Raw genomic sequence first — 26,659 nt, 5'->3', positions numbered from 1 at the left:
TGGATTTAAATAAAACAAAACACCACCTTAATACATTAGGTGTCAACTCCAAAATGGGGCAGAATTAGTCGATAAAAACCCATAATTGTGATTAATTTCTAGACCCAGGTACAAATCTATGGTTTTGTGGATTACAAAAGCTTTTATTTGTAGATATTCTTCATAGAATAATTAGGGTTAGAATAATCAATAGACTAAATAATTTTAATAGGGTAAATCTAGAGACCAGTCACAGAAGAAAATTGGAACATGATGCAAAAACCCAATCCCAAAACAACTAAGCATCTAACAAAAGCACAATAGTGTTTCATATTAAGGCCAGAGGTTCATGGTACAACCAACAGTGGAAGGCAGGCAATTTCATACTGTGGAATTCTATTTGGTATTTTACAATCAAGAAGGGCAGGCCTAACATTTTGTTTTATATTAGCCATTACTTACATTTTTTAAAAAAGATTTAGCATTATAATACCATTATTATGCTTATGAGAAAACCATTGTCTTGTCATAACCCCCATTGACTTCAGTAGAGCCAGGATTTCAGCCATTATGCCTACCAAGCCCCCTTTTTCTATGTGAGCAAGTACATAGGATAAGCTTATCAGTTAATATTTCTACACTATGCACTCATAACCCTCACTGCAAATGTATGGGTTGATCTTCATTGCATTATAAGATGAATTTATGTTCCCTCGCTTTTTACGATTCTTTGTCATTCATTTTTCAGCCTTCAGCGTAACCCACTTTCTATCTAGTCTGGGGTTTCCTATTTGGCAGTTTACTAGCAAGCAGGCATATTTTTAAAAGTTTTGCTGTCCTGGTCAAATTGTTCTGTGTTTGTGTATATGTTGCTGCCCTTGTGTCATGGCTGGTAGTACAGAAGTCTCAAAACTCTTCTAAAGCCCATAGAAGGAAATTGCTCTTACTTTTACCCCTTGCATGTATTTAACAATTACAATCAGGGTTTTCATTAAAAGTAGGATACCGCAAAGTACTGATTTTACATCCAAATGTCCGGACAAGCCATCTTTTTTGTTAGTCCATCTTTAGCTGCTTCAGCATTGATACCTCCTCATCAGTAATCTACAACTGAACTGTGCTGCTCAGATTTCCCCCTCATCTGGTTCATCCAAATTTAGCTGTTTCTGATAATGGTATTTTTCATTAAAACATTTCCTGTTTGGGGAAGAGTTTAATTTGTTCCAGTTTCAACCTTTTGATGGAAAAGTTGAGTGTAAATATGTAGTCTGTTGCTTTTCCCTTAAAATTTATTGTTATTTATCCTTTGCAATATATTTAAATATGAAATAGTTGTTTTTTGAACATTTCCAATTCAAAATCTAAAAATGTAATTTAGAGAAGATAAACTAAGTATCAGCTTGAAAATCAAAAACACGGGGCATTGTAAAATCGTAGAACAAAAACGTCATAATTTGTCAAAATTACTATTAGTTCTTTTTATTTCAAACAGCTATATTAGTGACCAAGAATGTCAAGATGTTCTGCTGCACACATTATTTCTAAGGGGTTGTCTACACTGGCAAGTTTTGTTTCGATGAAACTAATGTGACCAAGGAAAAATCAACAAAAGCAAAGTCGCCAAAGCGAGTCTACATTTGCTCCCTCTGTCGACAGATCGTGTCCACATTCGGGGCACCTTTTTCGACAGCAAGAGCAATGAACTGTGGGTATGTATCCCATGGTGCTTGGTGAAACCATCCATCGCTAGGTGTTGTGGGAATGTGGAAATGGAGCGTGGCACATCCTGGGATGTGCAAAATGTACCGTCATGCACCGCTTTGTGTGCCACCCTCCAAAGGTCTCTTGCTTCTTTTCACGCCGTTTTTTCCAACTGTCATTCTTTTGTAGTACGCGCCAGCATCTGTAGTGAGAGAGGATGGATCCTGCACTTTTCTCCTATGCGCTGTTAGCTGTCATGAGGACATCGCGAATAGCAGCACAGCTACTCGCAAAGTTAGCAGAGGATGAATCGCAGGCACCTGAGTGTGATATGGATGGCAGCAACTTATCAGTGCTTTGTGCATTCACAGAGCAGCTGCATATGATAGACCGTTGCTTTTGGGCTAGGGAAACAAGCACTGATTGGTGGGATCGCATTGTCATGCAGGTTTGGGATGACGTCCAGGGGGTACAAAACTTTAGGATGCGTAAAGCAACTTTCATGGAGCTATGTGCTGAGCTGTCCCCCGACCTGCGGTGCAAGGACACCAGATTGAGAGCTGCCCTTTCGGTAGAGAAGCGTGTTGCAATCGCTGTGTGGAAGCTGTCAAATCCAGAGTGCTACTGGTCAGTTGCTAATCAATTTGGAGTAGGAAAATCCACTGTTGGAGCTGTATTATTTCAAATGTGCAGGGCAATAAATGGCATCCTGCTGCATAAGACCGTGACTCTGGGAAATGTGCATGAAATAGTGGATGGCTTTGCAGAGATGGGTTTCCCTAACTGTGACGGGGCGATTGATGGCACACACATTCCAATTTTAGCGCCAGACCATCTTGCCTCTGAATACATCAATAGGAAGGGATACTTCTCCATGGTGTTGCAGGCACTTGTGGATCACCAGGGGTGTGTCACAGAAATCAGTGCAGGCTGATCTGAAAAGGTACATGATGCATGCATCTTCAGGAACAGTGACCTGTACAGAAAGCTGCAGGTGGGGACTTTCTTTCCAGACCACAAGTTCACAGTGGGGGATGTGGAAATGCCCATAGTAATCCTGGGAGACCCAGCTTACCCCTTACAACTCTGGCTCATGAAACCTTACACAGGACACCTGGACAGCAGCAAGGAGCGTTTTAACAACAGGCAGCAGGTGCTGCATGGTAGTCGAATGTGCCTTTGGCCGTTTGAAAGCTCGGTGTAGGGGTTTAAATGGCAGGCTGGACCTTACCAAGGATAATATTCCCATGGTCATAGCAGAATCTGTGTGACTCTAAGGGTGAAACGTTTGCTCAGGTGTGGCGCACTGAGGCAGAGCGCTTGGCTGCACAGTTTGAACAGCCAGATGCTAGGGCAGTCAGAGGAGCCCAGAGGGCTGCTATGAACATCAGAGAGGCTTTGAGGAACCACTTTGACAATGAGGGGCAGTAACACATGTCTGCTTTGGAGTTGCTTCCCTGTTGCATCCATGTACAATTTTGGGGCCCAAGATCCATGCAACACAATGCTTTAGAAACCTGTACCCAAGAGTGAATTGATTGCTATACACTTTTGTAGAACACAGAATAAAAACACTGTACCATTAAATACCTTAGCCTTTATTTATTGTTAAAAAGGGTAAAACCTCACAACTGTATGTAGCTCCATCTATCATTATGCAAGCTGTGAGAGGGGATGGAGTGATGGGGAAACTCAGCAGTGCTGTAAAGTGAAAAGGAATGTGTGGGCATAGAGGGGCGTGGGGTTGGAAAAGAATTGTGTATCTGCATATGCTGAAGTGGAGGTTGGCCACGAATCTTCTCAGTCTACTGCTGTATCAAAGACTTGAGCATCTCTGTCTGATCCTCCATAACTTCTATCATCCGCTCTGTCGCTTGCCTAGCAAAAGCAGCATTCACTTTTCTGTCCTTCCTTTCGGCTTCCCAGCACTCTTTCTGTTCCCTGGTCTGTCTCTCATCACGCTGCAGCACTTCGCGGAACATGTCTTATTTGCTGCGCCTAGGGTTTTTTCTTATCTGCCGAAGCTGGTCCACTGGGGAGCGTGATGTGATCTTCAAGGTCTGTGCTGAACAGAAGAGGGATTGTTACATTCCAGCAAATGATTAAAACAATTTTAGTAAAAGGGGCATTTTGCTAGTAGAAATCACATTCTCTCTGAGACTCTAGCCAGGCACACAGCTCTGTGAGCACCCCCACCATGGTGAGTGTCGGGAGTGGGGGGAAGGCAGTTGTGTGTATGGTCAAAAAGGTCACTGCTTGCAGGGCAGCTTTGCAGGGAACTCATTCTAAAATTATCCCACGCTTTTTCACAGGCGGCCAACCTTCTGGCTGATATCTCGCTGCTGCAGGTGAACAGAGAAACCAGGGCACAGCTGCTGAATGCTTGTGGCTTTCACCCCGGTCTATATACAGCTCAGCTATGTGACGCTTTGGTCCCAGCTCCAGTGATTGCTAAATGGCATTGTACAGTTTCCTACAATGGGGGAACTAACAAGGCTGCAATCCCTTGGAATCTGCAGCAGAGTATTAACAAGCACCTCTTTGAAACTTTCCAGAGCCTCTCTCTGGAGGATTCCCTGCAGGTCTCGATGACCATTGACACCCTGCTTGGCCATGCAGATTAGCTACACAGGGCAATGTCCAGCTCACAGAAAACACTACCTGCCTCCCACTTTTCGATTCCTCACACAAGCCACAGCAACTTACCCGGAGTCTCATCTGCTTCCTGCTCCCCATTGAGCTCTTCTGGAGTGGAGAAAAGTTACTACTGGCTGCCTGCCCCACCAGGCGACCCCACTGGGAGCACCACATCCTCTTCTAGCTTGACTTCTTCATCCAGAATTTCAGCCTGCAGTTTACCCCCTTTTTCTGCTGCCTGTGAAGTATCCATGGGGATATCGGCGATGGAGGTGGGGTCACCACCGAGGATAGTGTCTTATGGTACACCTGTCTCAGCTCCTTTATCTTCGCTCTGCTCTGCTGCATGTCCCAATCATAGCCCTTTTCGCACAAGCCTCGAGAAATTTGCCCATATGTGTCCCGATTCCTATGGGTCACTCGCGGCTGTGACTGAACAGACTCCTCTCCCCATGTACTGATCAGATCCAACAGCTCAGCGGTGGTCCAAGCGGGAGAGCGTTTGGTGTGATAACACTGCTCTACAGCCAAAATGCTTCTGAAATAAATGTAGTCAAACTTTACTAATTCTGGGTCACTGAGAACGAAAATGATGCTTAAAATTGTTGATTGGCTCTAGTTTTCAAGATATGCTACTGGGTCAGTATATACGACCCTTGACTTGGGAATGGCGGAGGATAAGTGAGTTATAAAGGGAAGGGATCTCAATTTAAACCAGAAATGACTAAAATACATCTTTGACAGGATCTATGAATAAATCTATGACTGGGTTTGGACAGTACTTGCTTTTTAGGCAAAACAATGAATGATGCAATCTGAAGCTGGTATTGCGTCATACATGATATGAATTGCATCATGTTATTCCTAGAAGTCATGGATGATGCAATCATAACGAAGCTTACATCACTCTGCTGAACAAATTGCCCTATATCAGCTCTAGAAATCATACAGTGTCATGCTCTCTTATTTGTCAGTGTTTGATTTTGCAAAGGGACACATTTCTGTTTAGCCAAAGTGAGCAGAGATGCCTCGTACTTGTGTGAACAGTGCAGATAACTTCTGCTATGTTTGTGGTGAAGTGACTTTTGCATCACAAAAGCGCAGTATAACCACTATGGTTAAGAAAGCCTATCACCTTTATTTTGGCTGCAAAATTGGAGATCGGGACAAGAGGTGGGCCCCACACATATGCTGCAAGACTTGTGCAACAAATCTTCGCCAGTGGTTGAACAGGAAAAGGAAATCTATGCCTTTTGCAGTGCCAATGATTTGGAGAGAGCCAACAGATCATACCAGCAATTGTTACTTCTGCATGGTGCCTCCAGTTGGGAAAGGTGTGTCAAAGAAGAAAAAGTGGACTGTGCATTATCCAAACATTCCATCAGCTATACGCCCAGTACCCCACGGAGAAGGACTGACGGGTCCTGATGCACCAGAATCATTCTCACTTGAGTCAGACGAGGAAGAGGAAGAGGATGAAACTTCTGGTCCTGAACCATCAGTGTCACAGGACCCACATTTTCTCCCATCCTCCTCCTCTGAACCACACCTCATAACACAAGGTGAACTGAATGACCTTGTCAGGGATTTGGAACTACCCAAGAGTAAGGCAGAGCTGTTGGGCTCCAGACTACAGCAGTGGAATCTCCTGGCAGGTAATGTTAGGGTTTCCATGTTCCGTGACCGTCAAAAGGATCTTCTCCCATTCTTCTTCATGGAAGGTGATCTTGTAGCCTGCAACAACATCGATGGTGTGATGGCAGCCCTCAACATCGTTCACGATCCAGATGAGTGGAGACTGTTCATTGATTCATCGAAGACGAGTCTTAAAGCTGTTTTACTGCATAATGGCAATGTTTTGCCATCAATTCCAGTTGGTCATGCAGTCCATAGGAAGGAAACCTATGACAACATGAAACAACTTTTGAGGTGCATAAACTATGACCAACATCAGTGGCAGCTTTGTGGCGATTTGAAGGTTGTTGCTCTCTTGCTTGGTCTGCAGACTGGATACACAAAGTACTGCTGTTTTCTCTGCGAATGGGATAGTCGTGCAAGAGATTCCCACTACATCAAGAAAGATTGGCCACTCCGACAGTCATTGGAGCCTGGGAGGAAAAGTGTTCAGCATCCACCACTTGTTGAATCAAGGAAGATTTTGTTACCACCCTTACACATCAAGCTGGGTCTGATGAAGAACTTTGTCAAGGCCATTGACAAAAGACAAGCAGCTTTCAAGTACCTCCGTGGAAAATTTCCAAGGTTAAAGTGAAGCTAAGATAAAGGAAGGTGTCTTTGTTGGTCCTCAGATTCGTGAACTTCTTCGAGATGATGCATTTGACCATGCACTGCGTGGCAAGGAAAGGACGGCATGGAAAGCCTTCCAGTTAGTGGCAATAAATTTTCTCGGAAACAACAAGGCAGACAACTACAGGTTGTTGGTGGAAAACTTCCTCAAGGCATACAAAAGCCTTGGTTGCAACATGTCACTAAAGATACATTTTTTGCACTCTCATCTAGATTTTTTTCCACCGAACTGCGGAGCAGTGAGCAACTAGCACGGCGAGCGATTTCACCAGGACATTGCAACAATGGAGAAACGCTATCAGGGCAAATGGAGCCAATCAATGCTTGCAGACTATTGCTGGACAGTGACAAGAGATGCTCCATTTAATGAATACAAGAGACAAGCCAAGAAGCGCCGAGTAGACACTGAATAGGACTAAACTATGTACATAATAGTTTTTTGCCTTTTGTTTCATAATAAATTTTATTTATATAACCCTTTTGCGGATTTTTAAAGTGTTACATAAACAGGACAGGTGAAATATTATCATATAAAGCAACCATAAACGCATGAAAAGACCTAGGTTTACAATTTATGATTAAAACTCTACTATCTACACAATATACATAGACATAAAATGTAAAAACTTAAATATCTTAGAAACAGTAGCCAATCAGTTGTTTTAATTGTCATATTTGAATTCAGCACATCAAAATACATAATAAATAGCACATTTTATCTCTGAAGCAGACGACTTCTCAAAAATTGTAGACCAGTGTAACCAGCCATGCTCACCTGGGAAGCCACCTGGGAAGCTCCTCTGGGAAGCCAGCAAGCAGGAAGTGAAATTTAAAATTCCCGGGGCTTTCAAGGGGGAGGGGCAGGTTGGCTGCAGGGCAGCAGAGTTCAAACTATTGACCAGAGTGGCAGCATGGGAATTGTGAGATACTTTCTGGAGGCCAATAAAATCGGAAAAAAAAGATTGGTGTCTACACTGCAAGTTTGTCAGCAATAAAAAGAGGGGGAAAGCCAAAAGTCTCTCGCAGAGTTGGAAGCTTTTTGTCGCCAAAACTAGGTGTGTTTTTTTTTTTTTAAAAGTCACATTGCAGTGTGTATGCTATCGTTGTTTTGTCGCCAAAAGCCAGTTTTTTGCGACAAAACTTGCCAGTGTAGGCAAGCCCTAAATCACAACTATGCTATTGTTCAGTCTGTGAGAAAAGTTTAGAGATTACAGAGAAATTGTATTTTTGGAGCAATCTGTTCTACCATATTCCTGAAGTTTCTCATGGCAGTGTAAATAATGGAGTTAGCTGCAAGTAATGTGTGCTTTGAGGGTAATAGGAAGGTGGTTGTGGTTTAGAAAAGTTAGGAATATTCGTTGAAAAGGCCTTAGTGAACTTTGGTAAAGTGCTGGATACACTCTGAAATCACAGCAAAATGGAATATCAGAACAAAATAACCAAACATGGGGTTGGAAAGAATGTTGTGGAGGAAAGTAAAGAAAAAGAGGATCTGACATTGCAGTCAACACAGCCAAATCAATTGTAATATGCATAAGCAAAGCAGACATTCTATATGAAATCATATGGGCAATACTTGCTCTTGGATACTATAAAACAACCTTTTATGACCATAGAGATGGTGCTTTTGTCCTGACTCAACGAGGTGGGTAGCCCCACTCATGTCCAGGGGCGGCTCCAGGCACCAGCGCACCAAGCGCGTGCCTGGGGCGGCAAGCCGCGGGGGGCAGCCTGCCGGTCGCTGTGGGGGCGGCAGTCAGGGAGCCTTCGGCGACATGCCTGCGGGAGGTCCACCGGTCCCGCGGCTTTGGCAGCAATTCGGCGGCGGGTACGCCGAAGCCGCGGGACCGGTGGACCTCCTGCAGGCATGTCGCCGAATCTGCGTTACCAGCGGACCTCCCGCAGGCGCGCTGCTGAAAGCCGCCTGATTGTTGTGCTTGGGGTGGCAAAATACATAAAGCCGCCCCTGCTGATGTCATTTGGACAATTCACATACACAAAGTAACACACACATTTAAGTATTTTGCTGTTCCAGAGCCTAACAAAAACGTATAATCTCTGCAGCCACAAAATGGTGAACCACTCTATCTGGGCCAGAGAAAGAGAATTGGTTCAGAATGGTGGAATTCTGCTTGTGATTTTCTGTGCATTTATTGGCAACGGTGACAAGGAACTGAAGAATCTAAAATATAGTCCCCAAAATGCATAGTACACCAAAAAGCTATTAATAATCAGCTGAATTAGTGTATTAGTCAAAAAATAACAGGTGCACTTGTGAAATACAATAATTCTAAGTTTGTGTGACTGTAGATGAAATAGTACCCTGAGGGGAAAAGGAATAAGTGACGCTTTGTTTTAGGTACATGCACAATATGAGCATTAGAAATGCTTTCCTCCAGTTTACAGAAGTTAGAGAATCAAAGAAGAGAAGACATGATAAGATGTGAACACAGTGTGGATCATAACATGCTTTGAATTTTGGGGGTGCTAGTGAAACTCATTGATGCTTTTCTGGACTCCAGGTATTAATTAGTGGTACAAGTTCCTAGTAACATTCTCTGTCCATTATGCAATCACTGTATAAACTTAGTGATCAGTAAACCTAGTGAGGTTCCTGCTATTTGTAGTGATAGGGGTACAACTGCAACAGCAACATTCACATATAACTAAGCCAAAATAAAAGTGATCTGTCTGGCTCACACCCTATGGTTGATCATTATCAACCTGCTTGTTTTGCGTAATTTGTACATAAACATATAAAATATTGGAATACTGCAGGAGAGGCAAATACACTCCTTCATGCTTTACAGGATAAAGAGCTTATCCTCTCACTCACTATTCTTGCAGTAGTTTTAAAAGAATCTGGGAGATTCTTTAAAATACTTCAGGGAGAACAGTGGAATACAGTGCACCACAGTAGAGTGCCTTGTAGTCAGCCACCATATTGAAATGGAGAAATTAAGCTCAGTCACCGAGGTAGATTCATGAAGATGAATTTGACAAACTCTCAGGAAAAGCAAAGCATATGGGAAGTGATGTATGCCTAGCATTTTCAGGGCTTTATATTGCTAAATAACAAACACTGGGGGAAAATCTACCATCCAGTTCTGTACACTATTATACACGGTCATTAGTTCTTCCCTTTTTGGATGAAAACAGATTTGGAACACAGAATAAAATTGCTTAAGTTCATTGAACTACTGGCTCTGTATTTCAGAAACACAGCTACTCTAAACTTGGACAGTGAGTTAGCCATTACTTGTCATATTTAACTTTTGATAAACATCATGTCCTTGTTTAAATACCAGCAATGGAGGTGGTACAGGCAAGGAAAAGAGTATATAACCAATAGTGAAAATAGTGAAACTAGTGAGAAATAGTGAAAAAATACATAGTGGCTGAGGGCCCCTTGAATGGACTAGCTGTGAAGTACTACAATTGAGTGAGAACATTAATAATGTGATAGAGAACACCACTGACTGCCATGTGAGGCAGCTAGGATCTCTAAGTCTTTTTTTGTGTAAAACAGAGGATATGCATCTGACTATCTTTCACAAAGATTCTGCTAATTTGTACAATCATGTGCATAATGTGCATATTTGTATATTTGTATATTTGTCCCACCTATTCCCACTGCAAAATCTTACTTCTATTACCACTTATAAAATAGGAGATAATTCAAAGATCTGGAGTACTGGGATGAAAAAAACAACAACGTCAGTTAGGGTCTTATGAGGCTGCCAGTGATCTGAGGGGCAATTCTCAGTACTAAATTCTCAATCTGAATTAGATAGGCCAGCTGCATTTATTTAAAAGAAAAAAAATGAGGTACTATATCTAAATCCCTACAGGAAATAGAAAAGCATGCAGAGAAGAACCCCTGTAGTACAAATTTAATTGACTCCTATTATCCAAATAGACTGGATAATTTAGAAATTTGTAACTGCATAAAATTGCAGAAGGGATTGATTATAAAGCAGCAACCATGGAAAATAGAGATTATATTTTTAACTGAAAAAAGAATAAAAAGGTTGAATTATTTTTATTAATGTAGAAACAAAACAATTGACCAAACACTTTCCTTCCTCTTTAGCTTAGTCATGATACCAATTTCATAACTATGTCTTTTTAAAGGAAGTTTTCATGGCTGCTTCTGAGCATGTGGCTTTAAATATCAGGATAATAAATTATAGTGGGGAAACCAACAGGAAAAGTTAAACTGCTGTAGGAAGGTGAAAAATAAAAGCCAGAAGACTGGAGTTCAGATGAGAGGACAAATAAGTGATTAATGAACTGAAAATGATTATTGTTGATCTCATTCCCCAGTCAATATAGTTCTGTCCTGTACAAAGGGGATATGTTTACTGGGTCAGAATCATACTCCAGATCCAAAAGTTGCAAATGTTAATATGAATAGAAATTGGATCGTTAATCTTGCAACCAGAGCCTCCTTTAGTCCGATTCCCCCGAATCCAGCCCGCGCCTAAGAGGGCCCCGTGTCCAGCCAGAGCTTGACAAGCCCGCGGCCCCGCTCCGGAGTGCTGGGCGGAGCGCTGCAAGTCCCGCGGCCCCGCTACCCCGGCCGGAGCGCGGCAACCCCGCGGCCCCGCTATCCCGGCCGAAGCGCGGCAATCCGGAGCGCCGCCCGGTGAGTACAAGTCCCACCAATCTGGCCCCGCAGTTGTCAAAGCCGGCCCTGCTTGCAACTTAAGCCCATATTTTACATTTGGAGACGTGTCCCTCTTAAATCAGAATCCAGGAAGAACTGATAACAAAACAGTGCTAGCCTGGCACTGAGTAGAAGACAATTATAATCATTCCTGTAACAACTGGAACACAGAAGTGTAGTACAATCTGCTCTTTCCACATTTATTCACTGGGATATTGACAGTCCCTTTTTGTGTGGCATTTCTGTCTTGTCTGTTTCTGGCACCCTATAAGATTGCAGGTATTAAAGTTCGTCATTGTTAATGACTTCAGCCAGGCATTGGAAGGAAAGTCCTCCAAGAACAAAATGTTTAGTTGTGTATTAGGAAGCTATGGTTCATAACCTCACACTGTCATTCACTGACCTGCAGTTTCAAGAAGTGCACAAAAACATGATGCTCAGTTATTAGGTGGTGTGCATGTTATTGTGTTAGCTGACCTTTTGTAGCTTCTGTCTATGACAGATTGTCACAGTGTCTGATGTTAGAAGTGCCAGAATGCTAAAAATGTGTGGTATGTATACACAGTTTTGAAAGTGAAAAGTTCATAATATGCGTCCCAAGAAATGCTAGAAAAATTTAGTAGGAATTTTGATGAATTGAAAACCCATAGCTCTTTGCCCTTGATAGAGAACAAAACACCCACTTTCAGTCAAATGACTTACTGTACCTTAAGGAAAGAAGACAAAGAAAAGATATAAAATCTCTATGAGAGAAGAGTGCAGCTCAGCCAATAAGAGCCTCCACCTTGAACTTCCTTACAACCCTGACCTCTATAGATTGAATCAAAGAATCAGAGTATGTTCTAGTTATTTAAAACTACTTTGATGTGTTCTATCTTTATCTTTGGAAAGATATCAGAGATGGGCCCAAACCAAACCACCCCCCAAGGGCTGCTGGTGGGTCAAAATTCAGATACAAACCAGAATCATATTTTTTCATCATTTTTTATTAGAAAAAAAAAAATAATGTTATAAACTTTAAGATAAGGAACTGTAGAGTTAAAGATAAAACATACCTAAGTATTAAAATTATAGAAATTCATAGTTAAGGAAAGGAAGTCCATCTTGCATTAATTCAGCCATTTGTAGCCACAGACAATAGTAACTTGTCTCTTTCTGACTCTCCATATACATACAATATACTCAAAGGTCTCCCAGCTCAGCTCAAGAGACCACAAACTGTCTCATCTTTATTTTCCATATGAATTCCAGAAACTTAATCTCCTATTTCACCATGGCACAAAACCCAATCTGTGCTATTCACTATTGTTATACATATTGGAAATCACATTGTAGTTTCTCTATGCACCCTGCATTTGTGCAGCTTCCACACATAGATCACATCCAAGCCCTTTAGCATATATAGACCATAAAACTCAGAATATTCCAGTTCAGTAAACAAGGCAAGTACATTACAGTTTTCCACAGAGAGCAGAAGGGAGTCAATGTACTTGTAGACTGTATTGCATTTTCCATTTGTAGACAATGATTCAAAAAATTATCTGAAGATGCAGGATAAAATCCTAGGTTAATTGAAGACAATGGCACAACTCCCATAGTATTATGGGCTGGATTGTCACTTTACAATCTAGCTTGATTTAGGGGCAATGTGTAGCTGCACTGCCCCAAGAGCAAGTGCAGAGACCTTTGTTCCCTCCTTCCCCCTAGTTCCATGGGAAAATAAGCTGCATCAACACTTTTCCTTGAGGAACTTGTTTCCCCTTTTGTGCCAAGTTAGCTGGGCTAGCTGACACATCGGCACAAGGCAGAGCCAAGATGCCAGCCACTCCTCATCCCTGCCTGCCTACTTTTAACTGTGTGGGAAAGAGAACAGCATCCCAGCTGTGCCTGCTTGCCCCGTTGCATAGGATCTGGCAATGAAAGTTGCCCATACAGGGGAGTACAGATTTTTACACATCCTTATTCCCCTGTGAAGGTGCATATCCTTATTTCCCCTGGCTCAGTCATGAGCATATGCAAGCACACCTCTGTTGTATAGTAGTAGATGGCCATGTAAGGACAAAATAAAGATATTTTTAATATACACATATAAATATCATATTGCCTATTTACACAATATGAAATACTTATCTACCTGCCCTTAATAGTTCATTTTCATACTTCTAAACCCAATGGATGGGAGGGTAATTTTAATGTTCTTTGCTACATGTATAGAATAACACTCTTAATTTAAAGTTAACATTTTTGTTTACTAGTTTCCTTTTCATTTTGTTCTGCTTATAGATTCATAGATTCTAAGGTGAGAAGGGACCAATGAAATAATCTAATCTGACCTCCTCTACAGCACAGAAATAGAAGCTCCTCCAAAATAATTCATTGAACATGTTTTTTAGAAAAACATCCAATCTTGATTTAAAAATTGTCAGTGATGGAGAATCCACCATGACCCTTGGTAAATTGTTCCAATGATTAATTACTCTCACCCATTAAAACTTTATACCTTCTTTCCAGTCTAAATTGGTCTAGCTTCAAGTTCAAGCCATTGGATAGTATTATAACTTTTTCTGTTAGATTGAAGAGCCCATTATTACATATTTGTTCCCAATGTAGATATTTATAGACTGTAATCAAGTCATGCCTTAACCTTTTTTGTGTTAAAATAAATTGATTGAGCTCCTTGATTCTCCTTGATTATAAGGCATATTTTCTAATTCTTTAATCATTATTGTGGCTCTTATCTGAACCATCTCCAATTTATTGACATCCTTTTTGAATTGTGGGCACCAGAACTGGACACAGAATTCCCGCAGCGGTCACACCAGTGCCAAATACAGAGGTAAAATAATATGTCTACATCTACTTGAGATTCCCCTATGTATGCATCCCAGGATCACAGTAGCTCTTTTGGCCACAGTGTCATACTGGGAACTCATGTTCCATACTGGGAACTCATGATTATCCACCACGACCCCCACATTTCTTTCAGTGTCACTGCTTCCCAGGATAGAGTCCCCATCCTGTATATATGGCCTACATTCTTTGTTCTCAGGTGCATACATTTACTTTTAGATGTATTAAAACACATATTGTTTGCTTGCTCCCAGTTTACCAAGCAATCTAGATCTCTCTGAATCAATGACCAGTATTCTTCATTATTTACTACTTGCACAGTTTTTGTGTCATCTGCAAATTTTATCAGTGATGATTTTATATTTTCTTCCAGGTCGTTGATAAAAATGTTAAATGGCGTAGGGCCAAGAACTGAGCCCTGTGGGACACCACTTGGAAACAGACCCACTCGATGATGATTCCCCATTTACAGTTACATTTTAAGACTTATCAGTTAGCTAGTTTTTAATCCACTTAATGTGTGCCACGTTAATTTTATATCATTTATATCATTTTTTTCCAGTTGAATCATATGTGGAGTTCAGAAGCTCCATAAATTTCCGTGTACCTCTCCTGATGTGTGAGATACAGGAGCTGTCCAGGGACTCAGTTTCTTCTGCCTCTGTGTACAATATAATGCTTCCCAGGGTCCATGACTCTCAGCAGATACATCTGACATGTGGAAATGCTGAGCTCCACAGAGGCACAGGACCCTGGTTATTTCTACTTCTCCTTGCCCTGCAAATCCCTGGAGCTGTATATGTTCCTAAGATCTTCTGTTTGCCCTACCTTGCTCTGTTCTTCGGAATTTATTCTAGCTGGAGGATTCCAATTTCTTCCTTCATAGCCTCTAAAGGATCCACTGGGCCATGTGTATGTTATAATGAATTCATTGATATAGCTACAAATAACACCTACTTTTGTGGACAAACGTTTTAAAGTTTATTTTCAAGTTATTATATGGCCTAGATTTTAGTGGTATTTAGTAGCACATTTAACTTCTGCGTTTTACAATCAGTTGTAATTTTAGTTAGAGGGACACACCCAAATAAAGTTAGACATGTTCATTGCCTTTTTTAGAGTGTAATTTTTAGGCACCCATAACAAATAGTCTGATTTACTAACTTTAACATTTTCAAGGAATATTCTAATATATCCTGAAAGTGATCACAGAACTCAGCTAATTCTACATTTGAAGGAGAATGTCCATGGGGTTTATTATAGGACTCTGGTCACAACCTGGACTGTGGAGTGAGAAGCTCTATATTTAGAGCATTTTTTCTAGTTAAAAACAGCTTGACCAGTTTTCTTCATGGTTTGCAGAAACACACAGTTGGATGCCATTCTGAAACTTATTTCTAACTACAAATTCCCAGTTACAAGAGAACCACGCAAAATTGCATGTCTGGGAACTAAACCCCTGGTCTTGAACGTTAAAAAGAAAAAAAAGAGGGGGAAAAAAGAAAAACTCACAAACAACATAAAAATCTCCCACTTGCACTAAGGGAAACTTCTGCGACATTGGTGATGCAGTTTGTAGAAGGCCTAGAGTGTTCTCTCTAAGCTGTAACCAGTCACCGAGCAGCAAACTGCTCACACATGCCCCATTATGGATAGTTAGATACAAAATAAATAACTTGGCTTAATTACATCTTATTTTCTTGAAATATCTTAAAATCTCCTTGAAAACCCATGCATATAACTGAAAAGCTTGAAAGGGTAGTTACAAGCCATTTGAGGGGCACAAAAGAAAATTTCAGACTGGGATTTTTTAAAATGATCCATAATTAGAATTTGGTTTGGCCAGTTTCCTTCAGACTTTACAGAGAAATTCTCCTTAGTCTTCAAAGTAAACATGGACGTGTTCAGACCAAACCAATATTGCTAGCCAAAGTTTACAGTTATGGGCTTGCAACTAAGCATGGTTGCAACTTTTATCAGTGGAGAGCCTGTCATCTCCCAGTAAACGTTTTAAGTTAAGGGAGATGTGTGTTGTAATAGCAGAGAGGTTTATTTGGGTTTATTTACTTTTGATTTAAACAAACAGCATGCCAAGACAGGCTCTGAGCCGCCTGCAAGTTATTTAAAATTGCAATCTAAAATTAAATATCCTGTTCATTTCTTCCATGAAACAGCAGCTCTGAATACCACCAATAGCCCAAGGTATTGGCCAGAACTTCAGTCACCCCTAACTCTCCATGGAGATTAGGTGGAGTACGTAGGCCCTACAGCATATAAAAAGGAATATCACTTAAGCAACTTGTAGAAGTTCTGAGTCCCACACTATGAATATACATTTTACACTGAGGTTATAATTGAAAGAAAGGAATTTCCCCTTTACTAGGACTGTTAGTCATTAAACGCTTTAGGGATCTTTAGGACAGATGAGTCTACAGAAATGCACTCTCCCTGCACAGCTAGACAGGGTGCTATGTACAGACTAGAGCTGGCCAGAAAACAGGATTACTGTCTCACAAGAAATTCTGACATTTTGAAATGTGTTAACCTTTTGAATCGGAACAAAAAGCTGGCTTTTCCAAATTAACTGGTGAAGCAGAAATCCTGAAAAAATGTTGATTCAGAAGCATCCAAATATTTATTTTTTTGATAATGACAAAATGTTACAATACAATATACAATATTAAACATAATAAATACCAAATGTTAAAATATGTATACATATCTTAATTTTATTATCATAAGTCAAAACAAAATTAAATTAAATTATAAGGCAAAAATCTTTCTTTTCACCTTTTGGAAAAAAAGAAAGTGAAAACAAATCTTATGGACTTGTGTCTGTCAAAAATTTAACGGCAATTGATATGATCCCACAAAGTGTTTTGATCTTGACAAAACTGCATTTTCTGATAGAAAACTGTTCCATGATTTTTTTGTCATTAGCACTAATACAGACAAAGAGAAACAGAGTTTAAATAAAACCAACCCTTCTTTGTGGGTAGAATTCTGGCTTTGAGTCAGCAATTCCCTAAAGTCCAATCCCAGGAGGCCTTCCAGTTCTCCTTCTCGGGAGGGGTTTGGCTCTTCTAATAATCTCAGAGGGGTTACCTGCTCAAATGAATTCTTTCAAAGGCACAGATCTGCCTCATTTCAACAACCATTGGGAATTTTTCCAAAAGAAACAATATAGACAGGAAGCTCTTGGTCCCAGGGAATTCCCCTCTGGAACTCTCCAAGGGCTCAAACAGATGGTCACCCACCACCACCCAAACATGACTGAAGTGTCAATGTTCTGCCTCTCCTTTTCTTCATACATTCCCTCTTTAAAAAGAAGATGAGATGAGGTGATAGGAAAGGGAAGGAAAGGAAAGGAAGGCAGGAGCTTAAAAGTATAAAAGAAGAAATCTGATGAAGCCTTCTTTTATTTTTGAACCAAAGGGAACACTTTTTTAGGAGAGTAAAGATGTGTTTGAGCAGAGCTTTCATAGAGCCCACCTAAGATAATACATTAGAATGACAGGAGGGAAAAAACATCCTACTAGCTTTGTCCAGACCAAAAGGAAGAAGAAACGTGCACTTTTATCTATATTAGTGGTACATTTTCAAAGTGACATTCAGGGTTTTAGCTGGAGAACTTCCATTAGCACCAATGGAAATTGAGAGGCTTTATCTCTGTTCAACACTTTGAAAATATTCCCCTCTGTGGTAGAGGCAGAAAAAGTGTTATATAAAATATCTGTGATTTATTTATTTACTTGTTTTTCTCACTGAACTGGAATAACCAATTCTAAATAAACGGGTTTTTGCTTATGATCTATAGCAAAACTTAACCTGGTCCCTGCATACAATACTAAATGATACAATATATCATGTTAATTTGGATCAAAGTTCCTATCCTCTATAACAGTAGTAATGAAAAAGGTGCTATAAAGGATGGTATCTTGAATTTTATGCACCACCAAAATTCACCATAAATAAATACAGCAATTCAAACAATTTTTGAAAGGTGCAAATACAAGAGATAATATGTTTAAAACATCCTTTCTTCACAGATGAAAGATTCTTTTATAGTGCAAATACCTCTTTACTAAAACTCTACATTTAATATGTTCATGTTATATGAAGCTGATACTAGCCTAGGGATAAATAATATCTAGTCTAAAATACATTTTTCCCAGCGCTGTTTGCAAAAATTATAATGTACTGTCGAGTAGCTCTGTGTAGACTGGTTGAGGCTCTAGGCTGTAGGCTGTTTTCCCCTTGGCTTAGATGAAGAGACAGCCTCAACTTTTTTGTTCCCAAATATTATGCAGATATGCCAAATAAAAGTAGCTGTAAAAGCAACAAATACACATTGATGGTATTTCTCTACACAAACTTGGTCAGTTAGTTCTCTTTAAATAATGTACTTGAAATTGACAGGAATTCCCGCCCCCCCCCCCCCCATGTTTGCTATGTCTCAGGTAGCAGGTATGGGTACGGGTAGTCAGTGACTACACTGGGTCACATTAACTAGCAATAGCTTCTGCTAACATGATGCTTCATGTAGAGTGTAAGATACATACCCAGATATAAAAAGGGACAACAGAGCAAGGTAGGCAATTTGACTGACCATCAAGACAGAACACCCTAGCAAAGTGAAGAGAGTAGGAATGTAGAATTTTTGTATAGATGCATACTTATACTGAAAACAAGCTCTTCTGCACTTCATAAATACTGCAAATAGTTGCTTTTCTCCCTGCCCCAGCATATCTAGATGTGCTAAGACTAGGGGGGGAAAGCATCAGAAGCTGCAGACAGAATTCCCTTAATGAAACCACACCACACAAAACATCATGTGAAAGTAGCAGTATTACCAACACCAAGCAGCTTAAAAACCATGTTTTGGGGGGGGGGTTGGTTTTTTTTTGGCGTGGGGGGGGGCGGGGGTGAGATATATTTTTATTTTCTGTCTTGCTTTTGAGGCTTTGGGGTACAACTTTTCTATGTAACCACGAGAGATCTTTTTTTTTTTTAAATGAAAGCTAAGATTCTTATGTACTCACGTGACTCATGGAGCTGGTGCTTTAAGAAAAACACAAGATATTTTGACTTGCAATACAATAGTGAGAATTGGCAATAATGGCATAGTTAAGAATTTGTAAATGTGTATAACTTACATAGTGAGGAAACAGATGTGACAGTATAGCAGAGAAAGTAAGTAACACAGGGTAGAAAGAGATGTAAACTAAACCAGAAGGACTTAACTGACACATAACTTACCCCAACATTTATATCACCTCTGCATTCGGCCATAGCGCAGAGCATTAGTTTTAAGAGGTGAGCAATGAGCAAGTTTCAAAGGTGCTAAACAGACGGAGTATCTGGTATAACAGCTATAGATCATTGGGGAATAGCGGAATGCCTTCACCCATCCCCCCAAATGGAGGCTGGAAATAAGGAAGAAAGTAGAGAGGTACAGAAAAGACAGAGCTGCCTTCCAGTGGCCGAGAGAGAGAGAGAGAGAGAGAGAGAGAGAGAGAGAGAGAGCAATAATTCTTCTGCTTATTACCAAGAAAAGGGAAAAGACCGTCAGGCCCCCATGTGTCTCCTTCCAATCAAATGGTCAGCAGGAGAGGAAAGAGACTAGAACAAAGTGCTAGTTTTAGCTTAGTAAATCTGTCCGAGCATGGTTTGAGTTCACTTTAATGACAAGCATAGAGTGAAGTTTTCCAATATGAAAGCAACATGGGTTGAAAAAATAAAGAAGTTCATCCTATTACAGAAGCTATTAAGGCAAGAGGACAAATGCTATGTAAATGTTCTTGCATCATTCTGTCACTGATAAAATAACTCTTCTGTGTCCTATATGTAACTTAAAAAATAAAAGTTAAGCAGTTTGCATTTTCATTCTCTTTTTCCTTAATTAATTGTGTTTTTTTTTTTCACTGCAAAATCATAGATCAAAAAACCATAACAAACACTAACACTAGGCAAGTGAACAGCTCAAAAGCTAGAAACACAAGTAAAAAAACCTGGAATCATCCTCTGGAAAGATTTGACACTGACATCTGACACTGACACTTATACATCAGTTTCTACCACTAGCCATGGGGTGTCCCTTTGAACCATATTTGATACAATTCAGGGACTTGATACATTTAATAAAACACTTGAGCTGGGATATCCACTCTGTAAGGGAGTGGAATACCCATCTCCAATTCCAGGTTGACAGGGGCTGGGGCATGTATGTAGCCTAAGCTCATCTGATAAGAAAACATTTATTATTAGTAGTAATATTACCATATTGCCTAGATTCTTTTTGAAATGTCAATGAAAAATTTTCCTCAAAAAAAGGAGAAAAAATTGATAAGGTTTTCACAAAGTATTCTTCCATTTCCCCCTCAACCATGTCTAGTTCTTTTAGAATCTAAGCGCTGAACCTGCATCTCTTGATTCAGAACTTTTCAGATGAACTGCTGTTCCCAGGACCGGAACTTAAGACAGACAGAAGGGAGGAGAGACAAGAAAGGTTAATGATGTGGAGTTCAGAAGTATTTATAGCAGGGATCGGCAACCTTTGGCACACGGCCCGCCAGGTAAGCACCCGCCAGGTAAGCACCCTGGCAGGCCAGCCGGTTTGTTCACCTGCCGCGTCCACAGGTTTGGCCGATCGCGGCTCCCACTGGCACATCCCTCGGCCCACGCTGCTTCCTGCAGCCCCCATTGGCCTGGAGCGGCAAACCGCAGCCAGTGGGGGCTGCGATCGGCCGAACCTACGGAGTGGCAGGTAAACAAACCAGCCTGGCCCACCAGGGTGCTTACCCTGGGCGGGCTGCGTGCCAAAGATTGCCGATCCCTGACTTATAGGAAAGCATTAAGCCTTTTCTTTTTTGAAAGAACATAGAAATATTGAAAACGAGGAGTCCGGTGACACCTTAAAGACTAATAGATTTATTTGGGCATAGCTTTCGTGGGTAAAAATCCCACTTCTTCAGATTCATGGAGAAAGCTTATGCCCAAATAAATCTATTAGTCTTTAAGGTGCCACCTGACTCCTTGTTGTTTTTGTGGATACAGACTAACACAGCTACCCTTCTGATACTTAGAAATATTGAGATTCTAGAAAACCATAACATAGCAAGTAACACAGTATTACCAACTTTCCAGAATTAATTGAGCATCTCAGGATTTTTGGCAAGGAGGAGCTTTCATTATGACGATGCAACAAGCTCGTCCATTCCCAGGATTTTCAGGACTGCCCTAGATGAGGCAACAGATTTTCTGTGATTCTTCAGAGTGCCCTGAGGCATCTCATCTACCTGGGAAGTGGCAACCACTTCCCAGGGCAGCAGGCAGCAGGGAGTGCTGCTTAGTGCTGCAGAGATGTTCCAGAGAAGTGGGGGAGGGAGGAGTGTCAGGGGAGTGTTGCTTCTTGCAAAAGGCTCAACTAATCGCAGGTTGTTTGTACTGTGACATTATTATTTATCTGAATGGTTGATATAGTCTTTTTGCATAGAAACTCTGTCATTATAGGCCATTTTTGGAATACTACAAATACTTTCAGCATTTAATATTTTTTAAATATTCAGTGCAGGGAGATGACATAACAATTTGTCACTGAGGATGCTAGTTCCTGGTTAGCTGCCCATTAGCTAACACTGATTAGTTATTTCATACTTATTTATTGCAGTACTGCATAACACATAAAGTTACTCATATAGTAACAGAGTATATTTCTCTTTTGCTGTTGCATACAACGTTGGGATAAAAAGTTGGGAGCATGATTCTCTGCATAGAGCAGTGTCTAATTTTTGTCTAAAACCCTTCTCCTGACATGTTACGCCACACCCGGTTTGGCTAAATTCAGAAAGCAGGAGTTGATATAAAATTCTTTAACACATTTATCTGAAACTCATCAATCCTAAAAAATAATGTAAGTTCTATGTGTGAATGTGAATTGTGATGCATGAATTAGCTCAGTGGCTCTCAAACTATTTATCATCCAGTCCTTCCTTTAACAAAAGAAATAAACTAGAAAACTAGAAGAGAAGAGAATCAAGAGAGCAATAGGAAACGGATGGCAGTTCACCTATCTTAGGGGTGAGGAATCATAGAATCATAGAATATCAGGGTTGGAAGGGACCTCAGGAGGTCATCTAGTCCAACCCCCTGCTCAAAGCAGGACCAATTCCCAACTAAATCATCCCAGCCAGGGCTTTGTCAAGCCGGGCCTTAAAAACCTCCAAGGAAGGAGACTCCACCACCTCCCTAGGTAACGCATTCCAGTGCTTCACCACCCTCCTAGTGAAATAGTGTTTCCTAATATCCAACCTAGACCTCCCCCACTGCAACTTGAGACCATTGCTCCTTGTTCTGTCATCTGCCACCATTGAGAACAGCCGAGTTCCATCCTCTTTGGAACCCCCCTTCAGGTAGTTGAAGGCTGCTATCAAATCCCCCCTCATTCTTCTCTTCTGGAGACTAAACAATCCCAGTTCCCTCAGCCTCTCCTCATAAGTCATGCACTCCAGACCCCTAATCATTTTTGTTGCCCTCCGCTGGACTCTTTCCAATTTTTCCACATCCTTCTTGTAGTGTGGGGCCCAAAACTGGACACAGTACTCCAGATGAGGCCTCACCAATGTCGAATAAAGGGGAACGATCACGTCCCTCGATCTGCTGGCAATGCCCCTACTTATACAGCCCAAAATGCCGTTAGCCTTCTTGGCAACAAGAGCACACTGTTGACTCATATCCAGCTTCTCGTCCACTGTGACCCCTAGGTCCTTTTCTGCAGAACTGCTACCTAGCCATTCGGTCCCTAGTCTGTAGCTGTGCATGGGATTCTTCCGTCCTAAGTGCAGGACTCTGCACTTGTCCTTGTTGAACCTCATCAGGTTTCTTTTGGCCCAATCCTCTAATTTGTCTAGGTCCCTCTGTATCCGATCCCTACCCTCTAGTGTATCTACCATGCCTCCTAGTTTAGTGTCATCGGCAAACTTGCTGAGAGTGCAGTCCACACCATCCTCCAGATCATTAATAAAGATATTAAACAAAACCAGCCCCAGGACCGACCCTTGGGGCACTCCGCTTGAAACTGGCTGCCAACTAGACATGGAGCCATTGATCACTACCCGTTGAGCCTGACGATCTAGCCAGCTTTCTATCCACCTTACAGTCCATTCATCCAGCCCATACTTCTTTAACTTGCTGGCAAGAATACTGTGGGAGACCGTATCAACAGCTTTGCTAAAGTCAAGGAATAACACATCCACTGCTTTCCCCTCATCCACAGAGCCAGTTATCTCATCATAGAAGGCAATTAGGTTAGTCAGGCACGGCTTCCCCTTGGTGAATCCATGCTGACTGTTCCTGATCACTTTCCTCTCCTCTAAGTGTTTCATAATTGATTCCTTGAGGACCTGCTCCATGATTTTTCCAGGGACTGAGGTGAGGCTGACTGGCCTGTAGTTCCCCGGATCCTCCTTCTTCCCTTTTTAAAAGATGGGCACTACATTAGCCTTTTTCCAGTCATCCGGGACCTCCCCCGATCGCCATGAGTTTTCAAAAATAATGGCTAATGGCTCTGCAATCTCATCCGCCAACTCCTTTAGCACCCTCGGATGCAGCGCATCCGGCCCCATGGACTTGTGCACGTCCAGTTTTTCTAAATAGTCCCGAACCACTTCTTTCTCCACAGAGGGCTGGTCACCTTCTCCCCATATTGTGCTGCCCAGTGCAGCAGTCTGGGAGCTGACCTTGTTTGTGAAGACAGAGGCAAAAAAATCATTGAGTACATTAGCTTTTTCCACATCCTCGGTCACTAGGTTGCCTCCCTCATTCAGTAAGGGGCCCACACTTTCCTTGACTTTCTTCTTGTTGCTAACATACCTGAAGAAACCCTTCTTGTTACTCTTAACATCTCTTGCTAGCTGCAACTCCAAGTGTGATTTGGCCTTCCTGATTTCACTCCTGCATACCTGAGCAATATTTTTATACTCCTCCCTGGTCATTTGTCCAATCTTCCACTTCTTGTAAGCTTCTTTTTTGCGTTTAAGATCAGCAAGGATTTCACTGTTTAGCCAAGCTGGTCGCCTGCCATATTTACTATTCTTTCTACACATCGGGATGGTTTGTTCCTGCAACCGCAATAAGGATTCTTTAAAATACAGCCAGCTCTCCTGGACCCCTTTGCCCTTCATGTTATTCTCCCAGGGGATCCTGCCCATCTGTTCCCTGAGGGAGTCAAAGTCTGCTTTTCTGAAGTCCAGGGTCCATATTCTGCTGCTCTCCTTTCTTCCTTGTGTCAGGATCCTGAACTCGACCATCTCATGGTCACTGCCTCCCAGGTTCCCATCCACTTTTGCTTCCCCTACTAATTCTTCCCTGTTTGTGAGCAGCAGGTGAAGAAAAGCTCTGCCCCTAGTTGGTTCCTCCAGCACTTGCACCAGGAAATTGTCCCCTACACTTTCCAAAAACTTCCTGGATTGTCTGTGCACCGCTGTATTGCTCTCCCAGCAGATATCAGGGTGATTAAAGTCTCCCATGAGAACCAGGGCCTGCGATCTAGCAACTTCTGCTAGTTGCCAGAAGAAAGCCTCGTCCACCTCATCCCCCTGGTCTGGTGGTCTATAGCAGACTCCAACCCCGACATCACCCTTGTTGCTCACACTTCTCAACTTTATCCAGAGACACTCAGGTTTTTCTGCAGTTTCATACCGGAGCTCTGAGCAGTCATACTCCTCTCTTACATACAACGCAATTCCCCCACCTTTTCTGCCCTGCCTGTCCTTCCTGAACAGTTTATATCCATCCATGATAGTACTCCAGTCATGTGAGTTATCCCACCAAGTCTCTGTTATTCCAATCGCATCATAGTTCCCTGACTGTGCCAGGACTTCCAGTTCTCCCTGCTTGTTTCCCAGGCTTCTTGCATTTGTGTATAGCACTTAAGATAACTCACTGATCGTCCCTCTTTCTCAGTATGAGACAGGAGTCCTCCCCTCTTGCGCTCTCCTGCTTGTGCTTCCTCCCAGGATCCCATTTCCCCACTTACCTCAGGGCTTTGGTCTCCTTCCCCCGGTGAACCTAGTTTAAAGCCCTCCTCACTAGGTTAGCCAGCCTGCTGGCGAAGATGCTCTTCCCTCTCTTCGTTAGGTGGAGCCCGTCCCTGCCCAGCACTCCTCCTTCTTGGAACACCATCCCATGGTCGAAGAATCCAAAGCCTTCTCTCCGACACCACCTGCGTAGCCATTCATTGACTTCCACGATTCGACGGTCTCTACCCAGGCCTTTTCCTTGCACAGGGAGGATGGACGAGAACACCACTTGCGCCTCAAACTCCTTTATCCTTCTTCCCAGAGCCACGTAGTCTGCAGTGATCCACTCAAGGTCATTCTTGGCAGTATCATTGGTGCCCACGTGGAGAAGCAGGAAGGGGTAGCGATCCGAGGGCTTGATGAGTCTCGGCAGTCTCTCCGTCACATCGTGTATCCTAGCTCCTGGCAAGCAGCAGACCTCTCGGTTTTCCCGGTCGGGGCGGCAGATAGATGACTCAGTCCCCCTGAGGAGGGAGTCCCCGACCACCACCACCCTCCTCCTCCTCTTGGGAGTGGTGGTCGTGGAACCCCCATCCCTAGGACAGTGCATCTTTTGCCTTCCAATCGGTGGAGTCTCCTTCTGCTCCCTTCCCTCAGATGGGTCATCTACTCCACTCTCCGCATTAGTACCTGTAGAGAGAACATGGAAACGATTGCTCACCTGTATCTCCATTGCTGGTACATGGACGCTCCTCTTTCTCCTTCTGGAGGTCACATGCTACCAAACTTCTTCATCATCCGTCTGTCCCTGCTGCGCCTGCTCTGAATCTTCAGAACATTGTGGCCGTAGAAGCATCTTCTGACGTCTGTCCAGGAAATCTTCATTTTCCCTTATGCAACGCAGAGTCGATACTCGTTTCTCCAGACCTCTAACCTTCTCTTCCAATATGGAGACCAGCTTGCACTTTGTACAGACAAAGTCGCTTCTGTCCTGTGGAAGAAAGACAAATATGGCACAACCTGTGCAGGTTACAACAGCTGATCGCTCACCTTCCATATCACCTTCCTCTTAAGAGCTTCCTCAGCTGTTGCAAGAACTACTCAGAGAAACCTGCAGATGAAAGCCTCAGTGAGCTCCTCTCGGACAGCTCCCAGGCAAACTCCTTCTGTTAGCCTCTGCTGTTCACCGCTCAGCTGGTTCGCTGCTGACTGCCCTTATATACCAGTCAGGCCCACTCAAGGCCCACCAACACAGCCCCCCTAATGCAGCACTTAGCGTACCTCCTCTCAGACAGCTCCCAGGCAAACTCCCTCTGTGGAGGATAAGCGGAGTCTCCATCTTAGCAGCCAGGAAGAGGCGTGCATTTTTGTGTGCATTAAAGGTTGATTCTTCAGCATGAAATTATCACACACACATTGGCAGTGGGGAGTTAAAAAGACAAAAGACAGTCTGAAAAAATGATTGGAGGTTGTTTAAAATATAATGATTTTGGGAGAC

This window comes from Emys orbicularis, chromosome 2, assembly GCF_028017835.1.
Source record: "Emys orbicularis isolate rEmyOrb1 chromosome 2, rEmyOrb1.hap1, whole genome shotgun sequence".
NCBI classification, from domain to species: domain Eukaryota; kingdom Metazoa; phylum Chordata; order Testudines; family Emydidae; genus Emys; species Emys orbicularis.
The sequence above is the reverse complement of the archived record's forward strand: the minus strand, read 5'-3'. Positions refer to the sequence as shown.